This window comes from Microcaecilia unicolor, chromosome 1, assembly GCF_901765095.1.
Source record: "Microcaecilia unicolor chromosome 1, aMicUni1.1, whole genome shotgun sequence".
Classification (NCBI taxonomy): Eukaryota; Metazoa; Chordata; class Amphibia; order Gymnophiona; family Siphonopidae; genus Microcaecilia; species Microcaecilia unicolor.
In genome coordinates, this window is record NC_044031.1 from 290,726,350 (window position 1) to 290,748,504 (window position 22,155).

Sequence of the window (22,155 nt, forward strand, 5' to 3'; positions counted from 1 at the left end):
GGAAGAGCAAGCGGTAAGCCCGCGTTGGGGTTACTGCCACTCTCTAAAAGGACCAACATATGAATTATTTAATAAAATGAATAAAATAAAAGAGTCCTAGATTTATCCAGATAGTGGCAACATCTAAAGATCAATATTCAGTGGGGTGGCTGTCATCTCCACAATCATCTCTTGCCACTGGAAAAAATGCAGGTATTATTATTATTATTTTGACAAATAAACTTTTCATGCATGAATCCAGGAAGAGAGAATTCCAGAAAGTTGGAGACCATAAAAAAGAAGATACATAGAATGCCAAACTTTAGGTGCAACAACTCATCACCACCATGGACACTGACCTGCAGGGTACCACAAGGATCAATACTGAGCTGATCCGGTCCATGGACACTCAGTTCTACATCTATGCAGATGATGTGCAGCTACTCATACCCATTGAACCTGACTTACCTACAACCTTGAATAAACTGATTACCTGTCTAACATCAATTCAAGAATGTGCTAAACACAACAAACTTTGCCTGAACCCAAGTAAAACCAAGCTTCTCTGGGTATCTAACACAAGTGGCTACATATCTGACCTCAAAATCCCTTTTGGGAAGTATGAACTCCCCCTCAAATCACAAGTCAGGAACCTTGGAATACAGTTAGACTCAACACTTACTCTGACTCCCCAAATCCAAGCAACCTTCAAGAGCTGCTTCTACTTTTCACAACAGCTATGCTGCCTCTCTTCTTACATCGAGAAGGGAAATCTTATCCCAGTTGTGCATGCCATGATAACATCAAGATTGGATTACTGCAATGCACTATACAATGATCTGACTACAAAGGGCCTGCACCAGCTCTAGTTGATTCAGAATGCAGCAGCAAGACTCATAGAAGGTTGCAAGCGACGTGACCACATCACACCATTGTTGCAAAAACTTCATTGGCTACCAATACAATACAGGGCTAAATTTAAAACTCTATGTCTGTTCTTCAAGGCCCTCAAAGGAAATGGCCTTGAGTACCTGATGAATAGGATGATCCTCTACAAACCACCAAGGACACTAAGGTAGTCTCAAGGACTGTCACTAAGCGAGCCTTCTCCGGAGTAGCCCCCACACTCTGGAATGCACTGCCTGAAAGGATCCGCTTAAAACAAGACTATCTATACTTCAGGAAGCAGGTGAAAGCTTGGCTGTTCAACCAGGCCTTTAATGGAAGAAGTAACTAACGTGTTAGTCTCACTCACACACACAAGGAGTGACTCGGGCTGCACATACTGCAGCAAGACATGTTTACTCATTCCTTCCCTAACTGAGGTAATATTTAACCATCTCTCTGACCTCATGTGCAACTTTCTTTAAATCAGTCACCTTACTTTCTAACTCACCTATCCATACGTTCCAGCTTTGCTTTACCCTTCATTATCAATTATAATGTTCTATTACATATTGTGTTGACATTGTAAGTAGTATACCATGCCATACTTTGTATTGTTATTTGAATATTTTTACTGCTGTAATTGCCTATTGCTCAAGTTTGATCTATTCTTACTGTACACCACCTTGAATGAATTCCTTCAAAAAGGTAGTAAATAAATCCTATTAAATAAATAAAAACAAATAAATGCAGATATACCTGAGTTCTTTATTTCTCTATCTAAAAAAATATCTGAGATTGATCCGTTTCCCATCTTTATGGCTGGAGATTTCAATGTTCCTCTGGATCATTGGGTTGACAGGCATTCCTCTGTCATTTTTATACCCGTTAAAACTAATACTACACTGCTTTCTATGATGTCACAACTTGATCCTCTAGATCCATGGAGAACTCTTCAGCTGGATACTAGAGATTACACCTTTGCTAGAATAGATTTTTTTATTATCTCCTCCTCTCAACTGACTTCAGTATCAAATTCTTCTATTCAGACTATAGTAGTATCAGACCATGTGCCCATTACCTTTACCATAACATCATTTCTGTCAAGTTTATCCAGGTCACCTATTTGGAGACTGAATATGAAACTTCTCACAGATGACAATGTTCAAAATTTTATTTAAGAATTTTTTTCAATTTAATTTTCTTCCAGAATCTGACCCTCTCATATGCAAAATTCTTTCAAATATACTCAAGAGTATAATAGGTAAAGTCATGTCACCTCTTCAAGTAGGGTTCTTGCCTGGAAGGCATATAACAGATTATTCTATATTTTTTTTCCCACCTACTAGAACATCCTGTCATAGCATTTTCTCTTGACGCAGAGAAAGCCTTTGACATGGTAGAATGGCAGTATCTCTTATGTTCTAAAGTGATTCAGAGCTCATATCACTTTCATTGATAAAATCAAAATATAATATACCAGCCCAATTGCTCTAATATTTGCATATAACTATCAGTAACTGTGAATCTACATGTAGACACCAGACAAGGTTGTCCTCTTTACCCATATCTTTTTAATTTATCTTTAGAACATCTTATTATAGCTATTATGTCCCATTCAAAGATAACTGGTTTAATATCTCACAGCATACTTTACAAAATTATAGCATATACAGATCCTCTGCATTGCTAGTCCTACTTCATTTCTCCCTTATTTTTCCCAAACAATAGATACTTTTTCCTTTTTCTCAGAATTTAAATCAAAGACAGGATATAAATCCAAGACAGAAGTGTTGCCTCTTAATATACATGCTACATATGATCGCACTCAACCATTTAATCTAATCTGGTCTTTGAAGAAACTTAAAAATCTAGGTATTGATCTATACACAACTCTATATGAAACAGTTAAACATAATGGTGATATGATTTATTATCATAATGGTGATATGCTTTACTATCTACAAGGCATCCACTTCATCTCTTTTGGTGGGGTAGAATCAAAACCCTCAAAATGATGGTATGGTATCCCCCCAAATAAATTATATATTAAGCATGATTCCAATACTATTTAATAAATTATTCTACTCCCAAATAGAAAAGCTATTATCCTCATTCTTATGGAAATCGAAACCACCAAAAATCTCCATTCACAAACTAAAGGCCCCAAACTATAAATTTGGTGTATTTTTTTCCTGATTTTTTATTGTATCACAAGTCCATCATTATAAGATAGGGTCTCCTATTGTTTAATTCTATATCTTCTTATGTACCACAATGGCATAATTATGAATGCTCTTTAATAGATCTCATTCCCATACCCCGTGATATGTCAATAGCATTTACTAATGCACAAAAAACTAAATCCTATTCTTGTAGATACACAGACATATCTCTTGGAATTTCATAAAATCCTTGATCATCTGATGGTTCATTCAGAATATATATCTCTGTGGTATAATGCAAAGATTACAATTTGTAAATCTATGTGTTTTGGGAAATCATGGGCAGACAAAGGTATTTGGAAATTGAAAGACATATGTCTTGACAACAATGTACAGCTACTTTCATACCAACCATAGAAAAGTAAATTCTCTCTCCCTTCTACTCATATGTTCAAATGGATGCAACTCTCATACTCCATTAAAGCCTCTCGGATATTGACCTTATCCTCTACAGACACACCATCTATATTTGCAACTTCACAATCTCTACTAGATAAAGGCCATGTGGCTTCTTTGATCTGTAAATCTTTACTGGAATTGAGATACAAATCTGGTGACCCTTTAAGAACTCACTGGGAAATGGAAACCAAATATCAAGTGCCTCATTCTCTCCGTAATAGGCTCTGGATCTCATTACTTAAGTCATTATCATCAGCTTCATGTCTTCAATCCATATTCTTCTTATACAATAAAGCAAATTGGACTCCTCGTAGACTACACTCTGCTGGACTATTGGATTTAAAATGCTATTGGCATTGTAAATCACAAATTGGAACTCATAAGATATATGAATGTTCCTGAATTTGGACTTGTTGGTCTTCGATATGGACTATAATCTCCAATATTCTAGCAATTGATGAGCCTATCACCATCCAAACTGTTATCTTTAAATCATGCTCTTTTCAAACCTATCTCTCTGACCCTCAAAAACTGCTCATTGACATATTAATAAATATTGCTCAGCAGTTAATTTTATGTCACTGGAAAGATTCGAGCAACAATACTGCCCAATCTTGGTGTCAATCAGTACTACTATTCTACAAATTTGAATTGGCTTTTGCATCTTCACATAACTCTGTTATTAAGAAATTGAAATTATGGTCCCTTATAGAAGAATATCTAAAGAAACAGACTTCTAATGACTCAGCTTAATTACTTTAGTATCCTTCTCTTTGTTTATTCAATGGGATCTTGTTATTTGACTCATTTTAAGTATTTGTTATTCAATCTTTTATCAGTATTTAGGCTCTGGACATCACTAAGTGCTTGTTGTGCTTTATATGTCTATTATAATAGTTATTTTCCTTTTTTTCAATTTTTGTATTTTTATTATTGTTCCTATTTCATAAACTCAAAAAAAGTTAATGAAAAAAATAAATTGGGCGACACCACTAACTATGAGGGAAAGTTCAGAAAAAGTTGAATCTGATGTGAAGATTGTGAATGTGCCATCTATAAGGAAAGATGTGAACCATTTGTAAACTTTACCTCTATTTCTGATATCATAAAGACAGGCGAGTAGAAGAAAATAGTCAACCAGATCAAAAGCCTTGAACAAATCTAAAGAAATCAATAAAATAATGTGATTAGATTCATAAAATGAATGTAAGTTACTTAATAAGGCTGTGATAACTGTCTCAGTACTATGTGAGTGCCTGAAGCTTGCCTGTAAAGGATATAAAATCAATAAACTTTCAACATGAGAAGCCAGTTGAGTAAAGACAATCTTTTCTGTTATTTTAGAAAGAAAATTGAGAGTGGAAATGGGACAATAGTTAAAACCTCAAGGGTCTATTGAGGACTTCTTCAAAATTGGCCAGATGTGAGCCTGCTTCCATGACATAGAGACTGTGCCCCGATTTAGACTGAGATATAATTGAGTGCACATGATGCAGAAGACCACAATAGAGGATTTTAAACCAATGAGAAGGGATTGGATCTAATCAACAGGTTTTAGGATGAATAATAAACAATAAAAGTGAGAGTTGCATAAGGGATGAGATGGAAGTCGGGGATGGATCAGGGTTTGGAGCAGAGGCCGCAGAATTTGAAAAAGAACAACTGAAGGGATGAGATTTTGGTTTAGAAGAATGACGCAAGAGTATCAACATGGGACATTGATGAATGGGAGGGAAGGTGGGGGTGGGGGTAAAGGCATCCACAATTCAAAAAGGCTGGTTGCCAGAGGAGGGAGAGGCATTGATCAGGTGAGAAAAATAATTCCTCTTTGCCTTTTTGAGGTGGAAATTATAAGTAGGATTGGCTGACTTAACTTGTAGGAAAAAAGAGGGTAATCTTCGTTTCCACCAGAGATGCTCTGCATATGTAAGTTGCTGTTTTAGAAAATGTAATCCTTTATAAAACCAGGGATTTTTGTTAGAGGCTGAATATTTAGAGGTAGTTAAGGACACTAGAGTGTTTAATACAGCTGGAGGGTATCATTCCAACAGTTGACCTGGGCTTCAATATCTAATGAGTGGAAATCCACCAAAGGAAAGGCATGTCGATAGCTTTATTATTCATCAGAAATCTAAAGGGTCTAATCAACTTGAGAGAATAAAAGGAATATTTTACCACCAAGGCAATGTGAAGTACAAAAGAGAAGTACCTGTATGTTCACTGGTAAATCCCAGTGAACATACAAGTGATCTTAAAGAGGTTTCTGAGGGGCCCTTTTACTAAGCCTTGTAAGCATCTACGCATGCTCAATGTGCACCAAAATGGAGTTACCGCCAGGCTATTGTTTGGCTCTTGCGGTAATTTCATTTTTGGCAGGCGTCTAATATGTGCGTCTGAAAAATATTTTTTATTTTTGGGCACGTGTAAAGGGCATGCGCCAAGTGGCATTTGGCGCACGTAGGTCATTACTGCCTGGTTACTGTGCGAGTTTTTACCACCAGATCAATGGCTGGTGGTAAGATCTCAGACCCAAAATGGACAGGTGGCAATTTACATTTTTCTGCATGTCCATTTTCAGCTAAAAAAGGCCTTTTTTACAGGCGCACTAAAAAATCCATAATCACCATCAAACCCGCGGACAAAGGGGGCTCAATGGTGATTATGGCCATACAAAAATACATCGAAGAAGAGTACAGACAGCTCTCAGACAAAACATACTACAGGAAACAACTGAAGATCCCACACAGGACTATACGAAACAGCTTAAAGGCCTTATCAGAACATTTCCTAAACAAGAAACAAGAAACTCATACTAAACCAGCCCTCTATGGGCACATTCTACATGCTACCCACAATCCGCAAACCTGGAAACCCAGGCAAACCGATCATATCGGGTATTGGCACACTCACAGAGGAAATATCTGGACTTATAGAGGGGGATTCTGAAACCTCTTGTGCACAAGACAAACAGCTTCATTCAATACACCACAGACTTTCTGAATAAATTGAAAAATATCAAGCAATTACCACCGTGTACCCTTCTGGTCACGATGGATGTAGAATCACTATACAGCAACATTCCACATGCAGATGGCATAGCTGCATGTGGTAAACTCCTAAAAACATCCGCACTGGTCCATCAATACTCACCAGAAACTATTACAAAATTAATCAAATGTATTCTAACTCACAACTATTTCCGCTTTAACAATGATATCTACCTACAAATCATGGGTACTGCGATGGGCACCAGGGCAGCACCTCAATATGTTAACCTCTTTATGGCTGACCTGGAAGAGAAATTTCTGAATACATGTCAGACCACACCCCTAAAATACTACCGGTACTTCAATGACATTTTTATGATTTGGACTGAGGGGGAAGAAACTCTAAAACAATTTTACAGTTCTTTCAATACATACCATCCCACAATCAGATTCAAAATTGACTACTCCCCAGAAAAAGTCAATTTTTGGACACCACAGTTTCAATCAGCAATGGCTACATACAAACATCCATATATAGGAAACCCGCAGACAATTGCAACTACCTCCACAACTCCAGCTTCTACCCTTCACATACAAAACAATCCATTATTCATAGCCAAGCCACAAGATACCACCGTATCTGCTCTGACCCGGGGGACAGAGATAGGTACCTCAAAATCCTGACTGCATCCTTCAAACAAAAAGGCTACAACCCCAAAATAATCTCCAAGAATATTGCCTCCTCCCTTAAAACACCCAGGGAAAATCTGCTACAATACAAAGGAAAGAAAGTCACAGACAGAACCCCCCTTATAGTGACATACAACCCAGAGCTGGAAAAACTGAGGAAAATCATAAGAGATCTGCAGCCACTACTCCAGGAGGATGAATTACTGAAAGAGACATTCCCATCCCCACCAGTGCTGGCCTTCCGACTGCCACCCAATTTAAAACACAAGCTAGTGAGAAGCAAGCTCTCAACAGAGACCCATAAAGAAGAGAATGGCACACATCCTTGCAATATATCCAGTTGCAAACTATGCCAGAACATTTCACAAGACCCCACAGTCATTCAGAAAGGAAAAATAATCAACATAAAGGAATCCTTCACATGCTCATCTTCCAATGTAGTATATGTCATCCAATGTAAAAAAATGTGACAAAGGATGCTATATTGGAGAAACAAGCCAGATGCTGAAGAAGAGATTTAATTTACATAGACATCATATGAAAAATGCCAGTGCCAACCAGGATGTTACCTCTGTGGGACAGCACTTTACAAAACCAAAACACTGTACTAATGATTTTATGGTGAGAATATTTAAGGGAAACTTTAAAACAATACAGGAACGCAAGACCTTTGAAGTTAAAATGATTAAATATTTTGACACCCACCATACAGGACTTAACAAAGATCTGGGTTTTCTAGCACATTATAAACCATGACATTTCACTGCTTTGTCACCCTCTGATCACCATGCATATCTCCCAATCCCCCATCCTCTCAGCCCTCTCTGTTTCTCACCTAGCCCACTCCTCCCTCATCCTTTCAGACTGTCACTGAACTACTTTGATGTTTCACTTATATATGCTGTTAATTATCAAAATTTGCTTATTTCTGATCTGACGAAGAGGGGTACCTTCGAAAGCTAATAAAAAAATGTATTAAGTTAGTCCAATAAAAAAGGTATCATCTTATTTTCTTTTCTATGTTTTATTTTATTCTATTTCTATTGACTACTTGAAAAACAATAGAAAGAAGGTAAGAATTGCCATGCGGGATAAAATCAAAGGTTCATCAAGCCCAGTGTCCTATTTCCAACAGTGGTCAATTTACTTAACAGGATCCCAAAAATGAGATAATTTACAAGCTGCTTACACTCATGGACAAGCAGTGGATTTCCCTAGTCTACCTTAATAACTGCTTATGAACATTTCCTCCAGGAATTGTCTAAATCTTTTAAAAATCCAGCTATGCTATGCTTTTACCCAGTGGCGTAGCTAGGGTAGTTGACACCCGGGGCCGGTCATTTTTTAACACCCCCCCCCCCAAATCCAGTACTAGGCATACCAAGAATACAAAACACTCAGGACCTATAGAGCAATTCTACCATACCATAAGCAGTAATTTGTACGAGTCACACAAGGAAAAGGAAAGCATCTTAAACACTACAGTGAGCACTAGAACATCAATTCACCTATTGTAAAACGAAAACAGACAGATTAGTACAGATCGTCGATCCTGCACAGTCAATGCCAACTGAAAGCCATGTCTTTTTCACAAATACAGATACACCCTAATCCACTATAGAATAAGTAATCATAAACTTTCTATTTAGACAAAAATTAAACTGAACCCCCGATGCCAGACTCTGCATACAATGCAACACCACAGAAACAGAAAATGTCCTCTAGTACTGTACAAAATATAAAGACAGCAGATGTAAATTTGAAAAAACTAACAAATACCAATCACCATTTTACAAATTAACAAATAGAAATAAAACAAATAATATTATTTTATTGGACTAATACATTTAGCTTTCAGAGGCCAAAACCTCCTTCTTCAGGTCAATTCAGTATTGTACTGTTACAGTGTCCTATCCTGACCTGAGGAAGGGGGTTTTGTTCTCCGAAAGTAAAATGTATTAAAATTAGTCCAATAAAAAGATTACCTTATTTACATGTTCTATTATAAACATTTATTAACACAGCTACAATACTACTTTATCCTAAAGCAAAAAAATAAAAATATATATTTACAGTTCGTTGTCTCTGGTTTCTGCTTTCCTCATCTTTCACTGTCTTCCTTCTATCTAGCATCTGTCTTCGCTCTCTCTCTCTGCCATCCAGTGTCTGCCCTCTGTCTCTGCTCCTTCCATCCACTGTCTGCCCTCTCTCCCTTCTATCCACTTCTGCCCCTTCCATGTACCATCTGCCCCAGTCTGCCATCTCCCTCTCCCCCTTCCATCAACATCTGCCCTCTATCTCTGCCCCTTCCATCCACCATTTGCCCCAGTCTGCCCTCTTTCTCTCTCCCCTTCCACCCACCATCTGCCCTTTCTCTCTGCCCCTTCAATCCATCTGCCCTCCCTCTACCATCCATCCAGGGTCTGCCCTCCCTCACGATCCCCCTTCTATCCCCTCTCTCTCTGCCCCCTCTTTTCAGCCCCCAGTTCCAGCCCCCTTATTCCACCTGCCCCTAGTTCCAGCCCCAGCCCACATCTCCCACCTGCCCCCCTTTTCAGCCCCACTAAACCACCAGTCCCCAGCCCTTTTCTCCCATCAGTCCTGAGCTTCAGCCCCCAGCCAGTTCTCCCTGTCCTCTTTTCAGCCCCTAGTTTCAACCTCAGCCCTTTTCTCTCACCAGTCCCGAGCTTCAGCCCCAGCCAGTTCTCCCTGTCCCCTTTAAAGCCCCTAGTCCCCACAGTTTCAGCCCCCTTCATCCACCACATGCCTTGCATCCCCCCCCCCTTTTCAGCCCCGGACCAATTCTCCCACCTGCCCCAGGCATGGACCCATTTTCTCTCCTGCCCCCTTGTCAGACCCCAGTTCCAGCTTCAGACCCCTTCTCCCATCTGAGCACTCCCCTCCCCCTCCTCTTCTCCCCTCTCTGAGCACCCATCTGAGCTCCCCCACCCTCCCTAATCCCCTTTAAGCACCCCTCTGAGCTCCCCCACCCTTCCCCAATCCCCTTCTCCCCTCTCTGAGCTCCCCCACCCTCCCTAATCCCCTTTAAGCACCCCTCTGAGCTCCCCACCCCTCCCCAATCCCCTTCTCCCCTTTGAGTCCCCCCGACCCGACAGCTGAGATCCGTTCTCCTGCTGCTCCTACCCTGTCCTGCCTTAAAAAAAATTTTTTTGAAGCGCCAGAGAGTGGCAGGCAGCGCGCCTCGCGTCTGCCCTGCTAGTAAAGAAGATCTCGTCGACGTCGTCGTCCTTCCCACACTGAGTCCCGCCCGCCCTCGCGGTAATAAGAAGTTGCCTCAGAGGGGGGTGGGACTCAATGTGGGAAGGGCGACGGCGTCAGCGAGATCTTCTTTACTAGCACTGCAGGGCAGACGCGAGGCGCGCTGCCTGCCACTCTCCGGTGCTTCGAAAAAAATATTTTAAAGGCGGAGCAGCAGGAGCGGAGCACCCCCCCACCCAATGACACCCGGGGCGGACTGCCCCCACCGCCCCGCCCTTGTTACGCCACTGCTTTTACCCCATCTTTGTGCAGCAAATTGCAAAGCTTAATTATGTTTTGATTGAAGAAATGTTTCGCCATTTTATATTAAATGGATTACTGAGTAACTTCATGATAAGTCCCCTAATCTTTGTAGTTTTTGAAAGACTACACACCCAATTTGTGATTATTCATTCTGCTCCACTCATAATTTTATAGAACTGTATTATGTTTCCTCTCAAATATTTCTCTTCCAAGCTGAAGAACCCTAAGCTCTTTAGCTTTTCCTTATAGGAGAATCATTTCTTCCACCTTTTCATTTTGGTTACTAATCTCTATACCTTTTTTCTAATTCCACTCTTTTGAGAAGTGACCAGAATTGTAGGAAATACTCAAGGGGTGATAGCACTATATAATGATGCAAAGGCATTACAATATGTTTTATTTTTATCTGTATTCCATATTGAGGAGAGGATTTCAACATATTTTCTGTAAGGGAACATAGATCTTTATCCTGGGTGGTGACACATCATGTGGAACCTATCATTGTGTCTGTTATGATTCTGTTATGATTGGTCCGTCTGGGGTTGAACTGATGTCAATCTGATCTACTTAAGCTTACTTTTCCCTACAACCCCTGCTTTCGCATTTTCCCTATCTTGCTGAAGCCTTACCTACACTCTGTCTGAGCTGTTAGCTCTGTGCTCTCGTGGAGTTTGTTACTCCTTTTCTTGCTTGTAGCTTTCTGTTGCTCTGTCTCTGTCTGCCTGCTGCTCTTAGTGTGTGTCTAATTACCTCTCTCTACTCTGCACCTAGGATTCCTTGTCTGTTTGGCCAGGTGCTGTGTGGTGAGTTCCTACCTTGTCCAGTTTCTGTTTGTTTGTTTAGCTTCTCCTTCCTTTGGAGTTCCCTTTGTGCTGTGGTTGTGTTCTGCTTTGCTCTTGTAGCAACCTCAGGACCCTTTGTTTCTCTCTGTGGGGTTGTTGTTTGTTTGTTCTTCCTTGTGTTTACATTAACCCTTGTCTGAAGTGTTCCTGCCTGGCAGCTGTGTGTTCAGAGTCTGGTTAACCCTTTGACTGCAGTATATTGTCTACCTCTGGCAGCTGAGTGTTTAGAGCAGTCTTTCCCTTGTGACTGTTTTTATTATTTTTGCTGTACTACCTCCTGTATTACAGAGCACTGTCCCTTTCTGTGCTGGGTGTGTGTGTTAGGCTACGCACTCCGTTTTGCGGACTTTTCCCTTCCCTGTCTGCTGAGGGTCTCTGCCTACAGTATCTTATATTACAGTCCCTCATCTTCTTTGTGTGTGGTGGTGGGCTAAGGCTTGACATGTTTCTGTGGATGCTTCCCTTTCTCCGAGGGTGTTGCTGGTGCTCTGGTCCCTGTGGGGGACCCCTCGTTTAGTCTCTTTCTCCTCTCCCTAAGTATGAGTCTGTTCCAGTTAGGCCGAGGCCCGCATGCTTGAATTCTGAGTGAATCGGTTCCCGATAGGCCGTGAAACCGCCTGATTGCCCTAGCTTCCCTTTTCTGGAGGTGCAAGTTGGTTGCTGCGTGTGTGTGCAGGGCTTGGTAGCTGGGGTGGCGTATAGTACCTGTTCGGTCCATCCTAGGCCTTGGCCTAAAAGCTATACTAGGCCTCGGCCTAGGCTCAAGGGCTCACGACCAGCCTGACAGTGTCACAATAGTTTGGGTTATTTTTACCTATGTATATAACCTTTGCGTTTGTCCACATTAAATGTTATCTCTGATTGGAGGCCCGGACTCCCAGTCTTGCACTATCATCCTGCAATTTCTCACTATCCACTTGTGATTTAACTTTGATTAATTTTTGTGTCATCTGCAAATCTGATCACTTCACTCATCATTCTCATTTCCAGATCATTTATAAATATGTTAAATATCAGTGGTCCCAATAAAGAAGTTTGACTGAGGATGAATATAATAAATTACACACTGAATTATCTGTTAATTTATAACCATTCAGAGAATTTGTGCGACAAATGAAGATTAAAAAGGCCAAAAGGTATGAAAAGGATTATCAAACTAATCATGTTTAAACTTGATAGACCAGTGAGAGCAATAACACAATCAGCATTTGAGGGCCTTTCAAGTGATTATGATTCTAGCGGTGAGGATATACATATAATTGTTACTAGGCCAAATGTTTTTTTTTAGAGAGCAAGCGTCCTTATGTCAAGGGCAGAGGCAATCTGAAGGTTGGATTCTACGTGCAGAACAATCAGAACAGCTAGTTCAACTGTGGATATCAAACCTGAGCTCCAAAGGGACAGGAACAGTGGTTGTAAATATTTCTCAATGTACTTTAACAGCAGTTCAACTTCAAGTGCTGGAACTGCGTTTGGGATTTGTTCTTACAGCAGGATATGAACCGTTTAAGACTCAGGTGGCTGTTCAGCAGCACGAGGGTGCCCTGTGTGTGTGTAAAAGATATGCAATTGAGATCAACACATCCTACATAGTGTGCATAGAGGTGCAACTGGCTATTGGGAGGCCTGGACAGAGACATCTGGGGGCAGTTGTTGTTACCTGGAGGACATGTCTGAGGTGTGACACCAATGAGATGACAGAAGGGAATCCTGGAGGCAATGACCTTAGAGCTGCTTGTTCCCTGAGAGAGTTATTTGACTTTGGTCACAAAGGATGGGTTCTGGCCCTGCTGGAGGGCCCTGGGTGAGTAGGCACTGGCTGGGAGGTAGTGTTGCACAGAGGGGACCATTATTACTGTTTTTGCCAGAGATGTGAATATGTGTGCATCCCCATGCCTATGTGTCCCACGGTTGGGCGGGAGATGGCAGGGGAACTGTTGGAGCTGCCCATCCTTCTGGCCACCTCTTCTGGAACCCCCAGGAGAAAGGCAGTTTCCAGGCATCAAGGAGGGAAACTATGTTTGGGGACATTTATTGGTGCGGTACTCATGCTAGCTGATTTAGGGTCTTCAATGGTGGCAGTGGCTATGCATCACCCCACAACTCATGCCCATATATTGGGGGTGCCTGGGGAGGAGGGGAAGTGTACACATAGGTGAGGGTTTCTATAAGGGGGGGGGGGGTTGGAGATTTTAGGGACACCTGGGTCCTAGAGGAATGTCTCACAGGGCAGCATACCAAACTTGGAAGCTGGCATGGTATATACAATGAGTGTGGGTTAGGAGGAATGACTAGTCAACTAATGCTGTGACAGCCTTCTGTGGTCAGTGTACTGTCCTCCTTGAAAACTTCTTTATCAGATATGTGTTTGGCATAGGGGTTAGGGCTATGCGCCATGAATACAAGGGATGTGGGTTTGATTCCCACTGTAGGTGTTTGTGGTTACTGTTTTATTTCCCCTGCCATATTGGCTGCAATTTGCTAGGTGGGTGTGTATGACATGCTAGACACTTTTTGTATTGGTCACTGGCGGATGCTGTCCAATGGTATTCCCCCTCCCCCTTCCTTTCTGTGTCATCTCGAAGGTTGTGAATTGTCTGCAATGCATTCTAGTAGATATGAGGGTTGTGGGCACACTATAAAGAGGATAGCTGCATACCCAGGTCTTGATTAGGGACAGAGTTATAGGGGTGCTATGTCTGTGGTACTTACATTGGGCCCTGAGGTGCTCCCTCATGCACTGGATAAAGGCAGTGTATTCTCTACGGATGTACCTGAACCAGTGCCAGAGTAACTCAAGGTTCCAGTAGATACCAGAGAATCTGTAAACCACAAGTTGTTGGAGACAGTGTTCAGGTGATGGGCCTTCTTGGTGTCACATACATTATTATATTTTACAACATGTTGTGCAATGCTGCTCATATAGCCTGTGATAGATAGCAACAGCCTGATTTGGGGGAGGGCTGAGGGCATGGTATGAGCCTAGGGGACTATATTGCAGTGCTTTTTTTGTGCCGGTACGCAACGGTATGGCGTACCGGCACCTTTGTTTTTGCCCCCCCCCCCCCTTCTGGCGACCCCTCCCTCCCGGCGAGTCCTGCAGTTCCTCTGTCCCGCATCCACAATCTTTCTTGGACCCCACTGCCCCTCCCATCCTGTCTTATCCAATCTCCATGGCTCTCTGCCTGCCGCTACTGTTTCTTGTGCGAGGTTAACTTCCGGGTCGACACAGGAAGCAGTAGCAGCAGGCAGAGAGCCACGGTCCCGCACTTCTGCCATAGATTATCTGTTTGCGCACTGAACTGCAAGTTTCTTTGCTGGAACTGGAAGAAGAATTGTGCTCCTCTCTCCCCGGACACGATGGATGTCACTATCTCAGAGCTCCTGCAGCTCTGGAAAGCCCCTTGGTGACTTGGGTGAGTCTTTGCTGGCAGGATGCTGCTTTTTTTCCTTTCTTTTTAATAGGAGGTTGCATTTACTCATTAGACATTGACGAGGAGCCTCACACGCTCCTCGTCGACGTCGTCGTCTAATGAGTCCTGATCTAACTTCTTCTCTCCTGACCTTCCCTCTCACCTTCTGTCCTCTCCCTGCTGCCCACTCTTCCACTGATCTCCCCTCCTGTCCAACTTCTGATCTCTCTCTCTCCCCTCACCTCCTGAATCCTCTGGCTCCAGGTGCTGGTCCACATCACCCAGGATGTGAGGGAGTGTTCAAACCCTCCTCTATGGAGTTGTCACTGCTGTTGGACACTTGGAGGCAACCAGCTGCTTCTGCAGATGCTGCAATATTGTTCTACTTGATAGAAGCTGCAGGTCCTCTGCAGCTGCTGCCAGCACAGCACTCTATTCAGGCCTATGGGCACTGCCTTGGTGTGGGACATACTGGCTCTCGCTCCTATGTGATCTAGATGAGACATTTTGGCATCTGGTGCCATTCTCACACCTGACATGTTTGCAGTCATGCCACCCTGGCTGATGCACGCTCCGTTGCCAGATGCTGCTGGTACTGAGGGTGGTGCGTTCTGGATTGTGCCATCCTTGGTGCTAGTTGGAGCTCAAAGGGGCCCATTGCATGGGCAGCATAGAGATCAGGGCGTCCATGGAGCCCTGCATTTTTCCCAACTTCTTCTCTCCTGATCTTCTACCTCCTGACCTCTCCCTGCTGCAGTGCCCACTCTTCCTCTGATCTCACCTCCTGACCAACTTCTGATCTCTCTCTCTCCCCTCTCACCTCCTCATCTAACTTCTTCTCTGCTGACTTTCCCCTCTCACCTCCTTTGCTCTGTTCCCTTTCACCTCCTGATCTTCTCTCCTGACCTTCCCTCTCACCTCACAGAGACATATTGGTTCCATAGGTTAGAATACTAATTTTTTCTACACATTAAAGGGTAGACTTTTAAATGCCCAGCTGGATATACAGTATGTGGTGGTAATAATCTCATCCTTGCTAAATGTTTGACATATCCATGTACTTGCTCCCATGATGTAACTGAATTCTATTATTTTGTCTTACTGTATTTTCAAAAGTAACTAAGCCACATTGAACCTGAGTTTCCTTGAGATAATGTGTGACACAAAAATGTACAAAAAATAAATCCTTTATCCTTCACCACCTTTTAAGACACTGCCTATCCAGATGGCACAATAAAAGCAAGTTTGGTCCAGTGAAGACTAATTCAAAATAAGGCAGGGGAGAGAGCAGAATTGCTGGACGTGGATGGGAGGGGAGGGCAAGGGAGAGAGAAGAATCACTGGACATCATGGGAGGGGATGGCAGGGGAGAGAGGAGAATTGCTAGACTGGGAGGGGAGGGCAGGGGAGAGGAGAATCACTGGACATCATGGGAGGGGATGGCAGGGGAGAGAGGAGAATCACTGTACTGGGAGGGGAGGGGAGAGAGTAGAATTGCTGGACACGGATGGGAGGGAAGGGCAGGGGAGAGAGGAGAAGTGCTGGACATGGATGGAGGAGTGGAAAGAAAAAAGAAGATGCACATGGATGGAGATGAGGGAAAGGGAAGAGAGGAGAAAATAGGCAAAAGCTGGAGCCACGTTATATTCCTCCAGTCAATTCCATGGAGGAGGATACAGCTTTTACTTATGGATGTATGGCAAGAAATGAAGAAGAAAGGAGGAAAGTAAAGAAATAAATAGAAAGGAAGCTCTGGAAACAGAGTTAAGGGAACAGATAGAGATCAGCAGAACCAGAGACTGGGATCAATATGCATAGAAAAACAAAGTCACCAGACAACAAAGGTAAAAAAATTATTTTAATTTTAGTGATTGAAATATATCCAATTTGAGAATTTACATCTGCTGTCTTATTTTTCACTGGGTATACTGGAGCTGTAACAGCTTACAGAAATTATTTCTAATGAAAGAAATCACCGTTATTTTTTTCTCCTATACTAGTATAATATTTTCAATGATGTCTGTTTATATGCACCATAGCTGGCATAAGGGGTGTGGCTAATGTGGGTGTAGCTATCATAGGGGTGGAGCCATATGTGGAGACCCCCGCCCATAATGAGTGCCGGCACCTTTTTTTCTACAAAAAAAGCACTGCTATATTGACAGAGGATAGCATGGTGGCCTTTCTGTGGAGTATGTGCACTGTTGTTGGAAGGTGAGAATAGACAGTGGGGTAAAGCAGGTATGGCTTTGGGTGGCTCTATATACTTTAGCAAGCTGCTGCCAATGTTTTCATCAGTATGTAGGCATGGTGCAGGATGCTGGGGTGGGATGGGGAGTGGGGTCAGATACGTGCAGCCCCTCATTTTAGCATTGAATGGTTAGAAGAGGGAGGACCCAAAATTACTTGTCATTGGATATTCTATACATTCTGATTTCAGCAATGTTTTGTTATTCGTTCTTAGCAAAAATCACTAACATGTATTTCAACAACAAAGGGACCTCACTGTATGTGACTCTGTCTGTGTATGGTGCTTACATATGAGTGGTGCTATGATCCTGGGGGGCAATGCTTCAATCTCACCTTTCTAAGCTGCTCCTTATGGATCTCCATGCCCTCATGAATACATTGTGTGGAGGCAGGTGGTACTGGTGCTTGAAGATCTGTCTCCTGTGCCTGAGGACCAGGAGAAATTGAGCTGTCTGCACAGTGATATAGCGGTGCACACTGAGGAATGTTCTTCCCTGTGCAGAGGTATATATGCATGTTATTCATGTGGAGGGAATGTCCTGCTGTTGCCGTGATCGTTGTCTTGACGCGGAGACCAGTACCGCCTTTATACGTTTTGTGTAGTGTATTTTTGAGTGGTGAAAACATTTATCTCCAAACTTCTACGACATTCGCAGTGCATCCTCTTTCTAAATATTTTTTTCAGTATTTCCAAATACTGTAAAACATTTAGTTCTTTCTGCCATCATGGACTTGCGCTTTAGACATTTTTCAATTAATGTTTTTTGATATTTGATGTCATATAAAAAATGTGCCTCACTGTGACCTGGTGAATTTACTACTTGCACAAAACAAGCATCAGATTTGCAGAGGATATTTTTCAAAATCATATTCTTACCAAAGGCTGTCATGAATTGCTTAGAAGCAAAGCAAGGATAAACTGTCAATATCCTCCAATTTTTTTTAATAATCCTTGACAGCTTGTTAGACAAACATATGTATTTCAATACACAAACCATCAAATCATCCTCAGTAATTCTCAAATTATTTTTAAAAATACACTCCCGATCATTGTACAGCCACCTGCTTTGCATAACCTCTGCCAACCAATTTTTGTGCCAGAGACATAGAGACAGTATGATACTCAGAATAAGTTGAACTAATCCTATAATATCACAAAAAAAAAAATGGGAGACAGGCAAGCTAGATTTCATAGCAGGAGAAAAAATACTATCATAATGCAGTAGAGTATTTCTGTCCATTCTGAATCTGAACTATAAAATCCAGACATGCAAACAAAGGATGACCCATGAAAATTAGCATCAAATGTAAATTTAGAACAGCACACATTAAAATAAAGAAAAACGGAAAAGATAGGCAAGGACCAATTCAATTCCAACACAAGGACTAAACAAAACAAAATCTTTTTTTGTCACAAATTCTAAAATAAGACTCAACACAGATCTGCGTTTCAGCGCATAGGCACCTGCCTCAGGAGTCAACAATATCTGCAAACAGAAATTAAATACAAATAAAACATCTAACACACAAGTACTTAGATATTTATTTTGTCTATCATTTGGATTTTACATTTTAAATGCATGATTTTTAATATTGCTCATTGTTTCTTTGAATGGACTGTGTCAATATTGCTGTGTGGCAACAACTAGCATGGCTTAGTAAACAGGGGGGGGGGGGGGGTTAATGTATTTATAGGCAAAATGAATATCTAATATACAAGATAAGAAGAAAAAATAATATACGGCATCAGATAAAGCATTAGATAATAATAGCACCAACAGATAAATATGACATACCAGTATAGACAGTAATAAATAGGAATAAAGACAATCACATATATAAAGAACTAACAAACTCTAAAAAGAAAAAAAACAATAGATTAAATGGTGAAAGAACAATCCATTAATGAGTGTACAAAGTTTTTGACAAAAGGGGATTTTTTTCTGTTTCAGTAACGACTAAGTTACAAAAAGGTGCCCCAAATGACCACTAGAGTGATTAAGACATGACCTCCCCCTTACTCCCCAGTGGTCACTGACCCTCCATTCCCCCCATACTCCATATTTTGAACATATTACACTTAAGAAACAAAACTGTGGCAAAAAGGTGCCTCTGCTGGCATTGGTGTGTGTTTTTAATCCAAGATGAGGCCCCCCCTTTTACCACAGCGGGTAAAAAGGTAGACCTTTCTTTTTTTCAGGAAATGGCCATGCGGCAAGTGAAGCACTTGCCACATGGCCATTTTGGGGGAAGCCCTTACTGCCACTCATTGAGGTGGCAGTAAGGGCTCCCGCGCTAACCCAGTGGTAACTAGGCAGCGCGCAGCACTGCCCTATTACCGCCGAGTACACACTGGTGGTAGAAAAATAAAAATATTTTTGTAGCACCAGATATGACGTGTGCTGGGGATGGGAACTACCACCGGGCTGCAGTGGTACTTCCTTTCTAGAAAGTGGTAAACCTTCATTGGGCTTACTGCTGTTTTGTAAAAGGGGCCCAAATTATGTTAAGACAACACTCTAATTGTTACACCACAAATGTAACATAGTAAATGACGGCAGATAAAGACCTGTATGGTTAATCGAATCTGCCCAACAAGATAAACTCATTTTACATGGTATGTGATACTTTATATGTATACCCAAGTTTGATTTGTCCTTGCCATTCTCAGGGCACAGACTGTACAAGTCTGGCCAGCATTGTTCTTGTACTAAAAGTTCTGAAGCTAATGTCAAAGCCCCTTAAAATTTACACTCCAGTCCATCCATATCTATTCAGTCACGATCAGTGCGTAGACCGTAGATGTCTGCCTGCACTGGTTTTGCTTCCGAATTACCAGAATTGCCACCCAATCTCCACTAAGATTTGGTAGATCCATTCCATCTAAATAGGATTCCTTTGTGTTTATCCCAAGCATGTTTGAATTCCATTACCATTTTCATCTCCACCAGGTCCCACAGGAGGACATTCCATGTATCTACCTCCCTTTCTGTGAAAAAATACTTCCTAATATTACTCCTGAGTCTGCCTCCCTCCAACCTCAATTCATGTCCTCTAGTTCTACCACCTTTCCGTCTCCGGAAAAGGTTTGTTTGCGGATTAATGCCTTTCAAATATTTGAACATCTGTATCGTGTCGCCCCTGTTTCTCTTTTTCTCCAAGGTATACATGTTCAGGTTGCCAAGTCTCTCCTCATATGGTTTGCAGCACAAATACCATACCATTTTTGTAGCTTTTCGTTGCAACGCTTCCAGTCTTTTTACATCTTTACCAACATACAGCCTCCAAAATTGAACACAATACTCCAAGTGGGGCCTCACCAATGACTTGTAGAGGGGCATCAACACTTCCTTTCTCCTGCTGGTTATACCCTTCTCTTTGCAGCCTAGCATCCTTCTGGATATGGACATCACCTTGTCACATTGTTTCTTCACGATCAGATCCTTGGATACCAACACCCAAGGTCTCTCTCCTTAGTCAAGCTTACTCATCTCTCCCCTCCAATTTGGGTATGTCTCTTTTGAGTTTCCATTATTTTTCCTACCACTGACTTGAGACTTACCGGTCTGTAGTTTCCCACTTCTTCCCTGTCTCCACTTTTGTGAAGAGGGACCACATCCACTTGTCTCCAATCTCACGGAACCTCTCCCATCTCTAAAGATCTATTAAATAAATCTTTAAGAAGTCCTGCCAGGACCACTCTGAACTCCATCAGTATCCTGGGATGTATCTCATCTGCCCCATAGCTTTGTCCACCTTCAGATTGTCAAGCTATTTATAAGCTCTTTCTTCCGTAAATGGTGCAGTATCCACTCTATTCCCAGATATTCCCTCGGCAGCTGACCGCGGTCCTTCTCCAGGATTTTCCTCTGTGAACACCAAAGAGAAGTACTTCTCTTGTTTAGTACATTTGCTTTATCCTTATCACTCTCCACATAGCCATTCTCATTATCTTTCAGTCTTGCAATTCCATTTCTATCTTTTCTCCTTTCTCCAGTATATCTGAAAAAGGTCTTGTCACCTCTCTTACACAATTAGCCATTTTTTCTTCCACTTGCACTTTTGCTAGCTGTATTTCCCTATTCGCTTCTTTGAGTTTAATCTGATAATCTTTTCCATGATCTCCTCTGAAAAGATTTGGAGGAATGAATGGCATTTAGCATTCAGGTAGATGAGGAGACTAGTAAAGAAATACTTCATACTTTAAGGCACATTATTATCAAATTTTAATTGGAAGCTTTGTATTTTCAGGTCTGCATCCTAAGGCAGCTGGGGCTTAATGCCTAGCAAAATATGGTTCCTGTAGTCATTGGATCTGAATATTGGTTCTAAGCTAAGTCAATGTCTATATCTAATCACTTGATTTAAATATAGTCATAATGCTAAAATATTTGGGTATAAAAATAAAATAGTTTTGACTGAAGAAGAGAGAGGTGAGTCATGAGCAGATTGCTCATATGAAAAGAGTCACCAATGAGGTCATGGACAGCGCCAGATGTAATCTACTTGGATTTCAGCAAAGCCTTTGATACTGTCCCCACAGAAGACTTGTGAATAAGCTGAAAGGGTTGAAATTAGGACCAAAAGTAGTGAACTGGATCAGAAACTGGTTGACCGACAGGTGGCAGAGGGTGGTGGTAAATGGAATCTGCTTGGAGGAAAGGAAGATGAGCAGTGGAGTTCCTCAGGGGTTGGTGCTGGGGCCTATTCTGTTTAATATATTTGTGGGAGATATTGCTGATGGGCTGCAAGGAAAGGTGTGCCTTTTTGCGGATGACACCAAAATAGCCAATAGAGTGGATACCGTGGAGGGAGTAGAAACAATGAGAAGGGATCTCCAAACCTTAGAAGAATGGTCGAGGGTCTGCAGTTAAAATTTTATGTGAAGAGGTGTAGAATGATGCACTTGGGGTGCAGAAACCCTAAAGAGAGATACCGAATAAGAGGAGAGAGGATAGTAAGC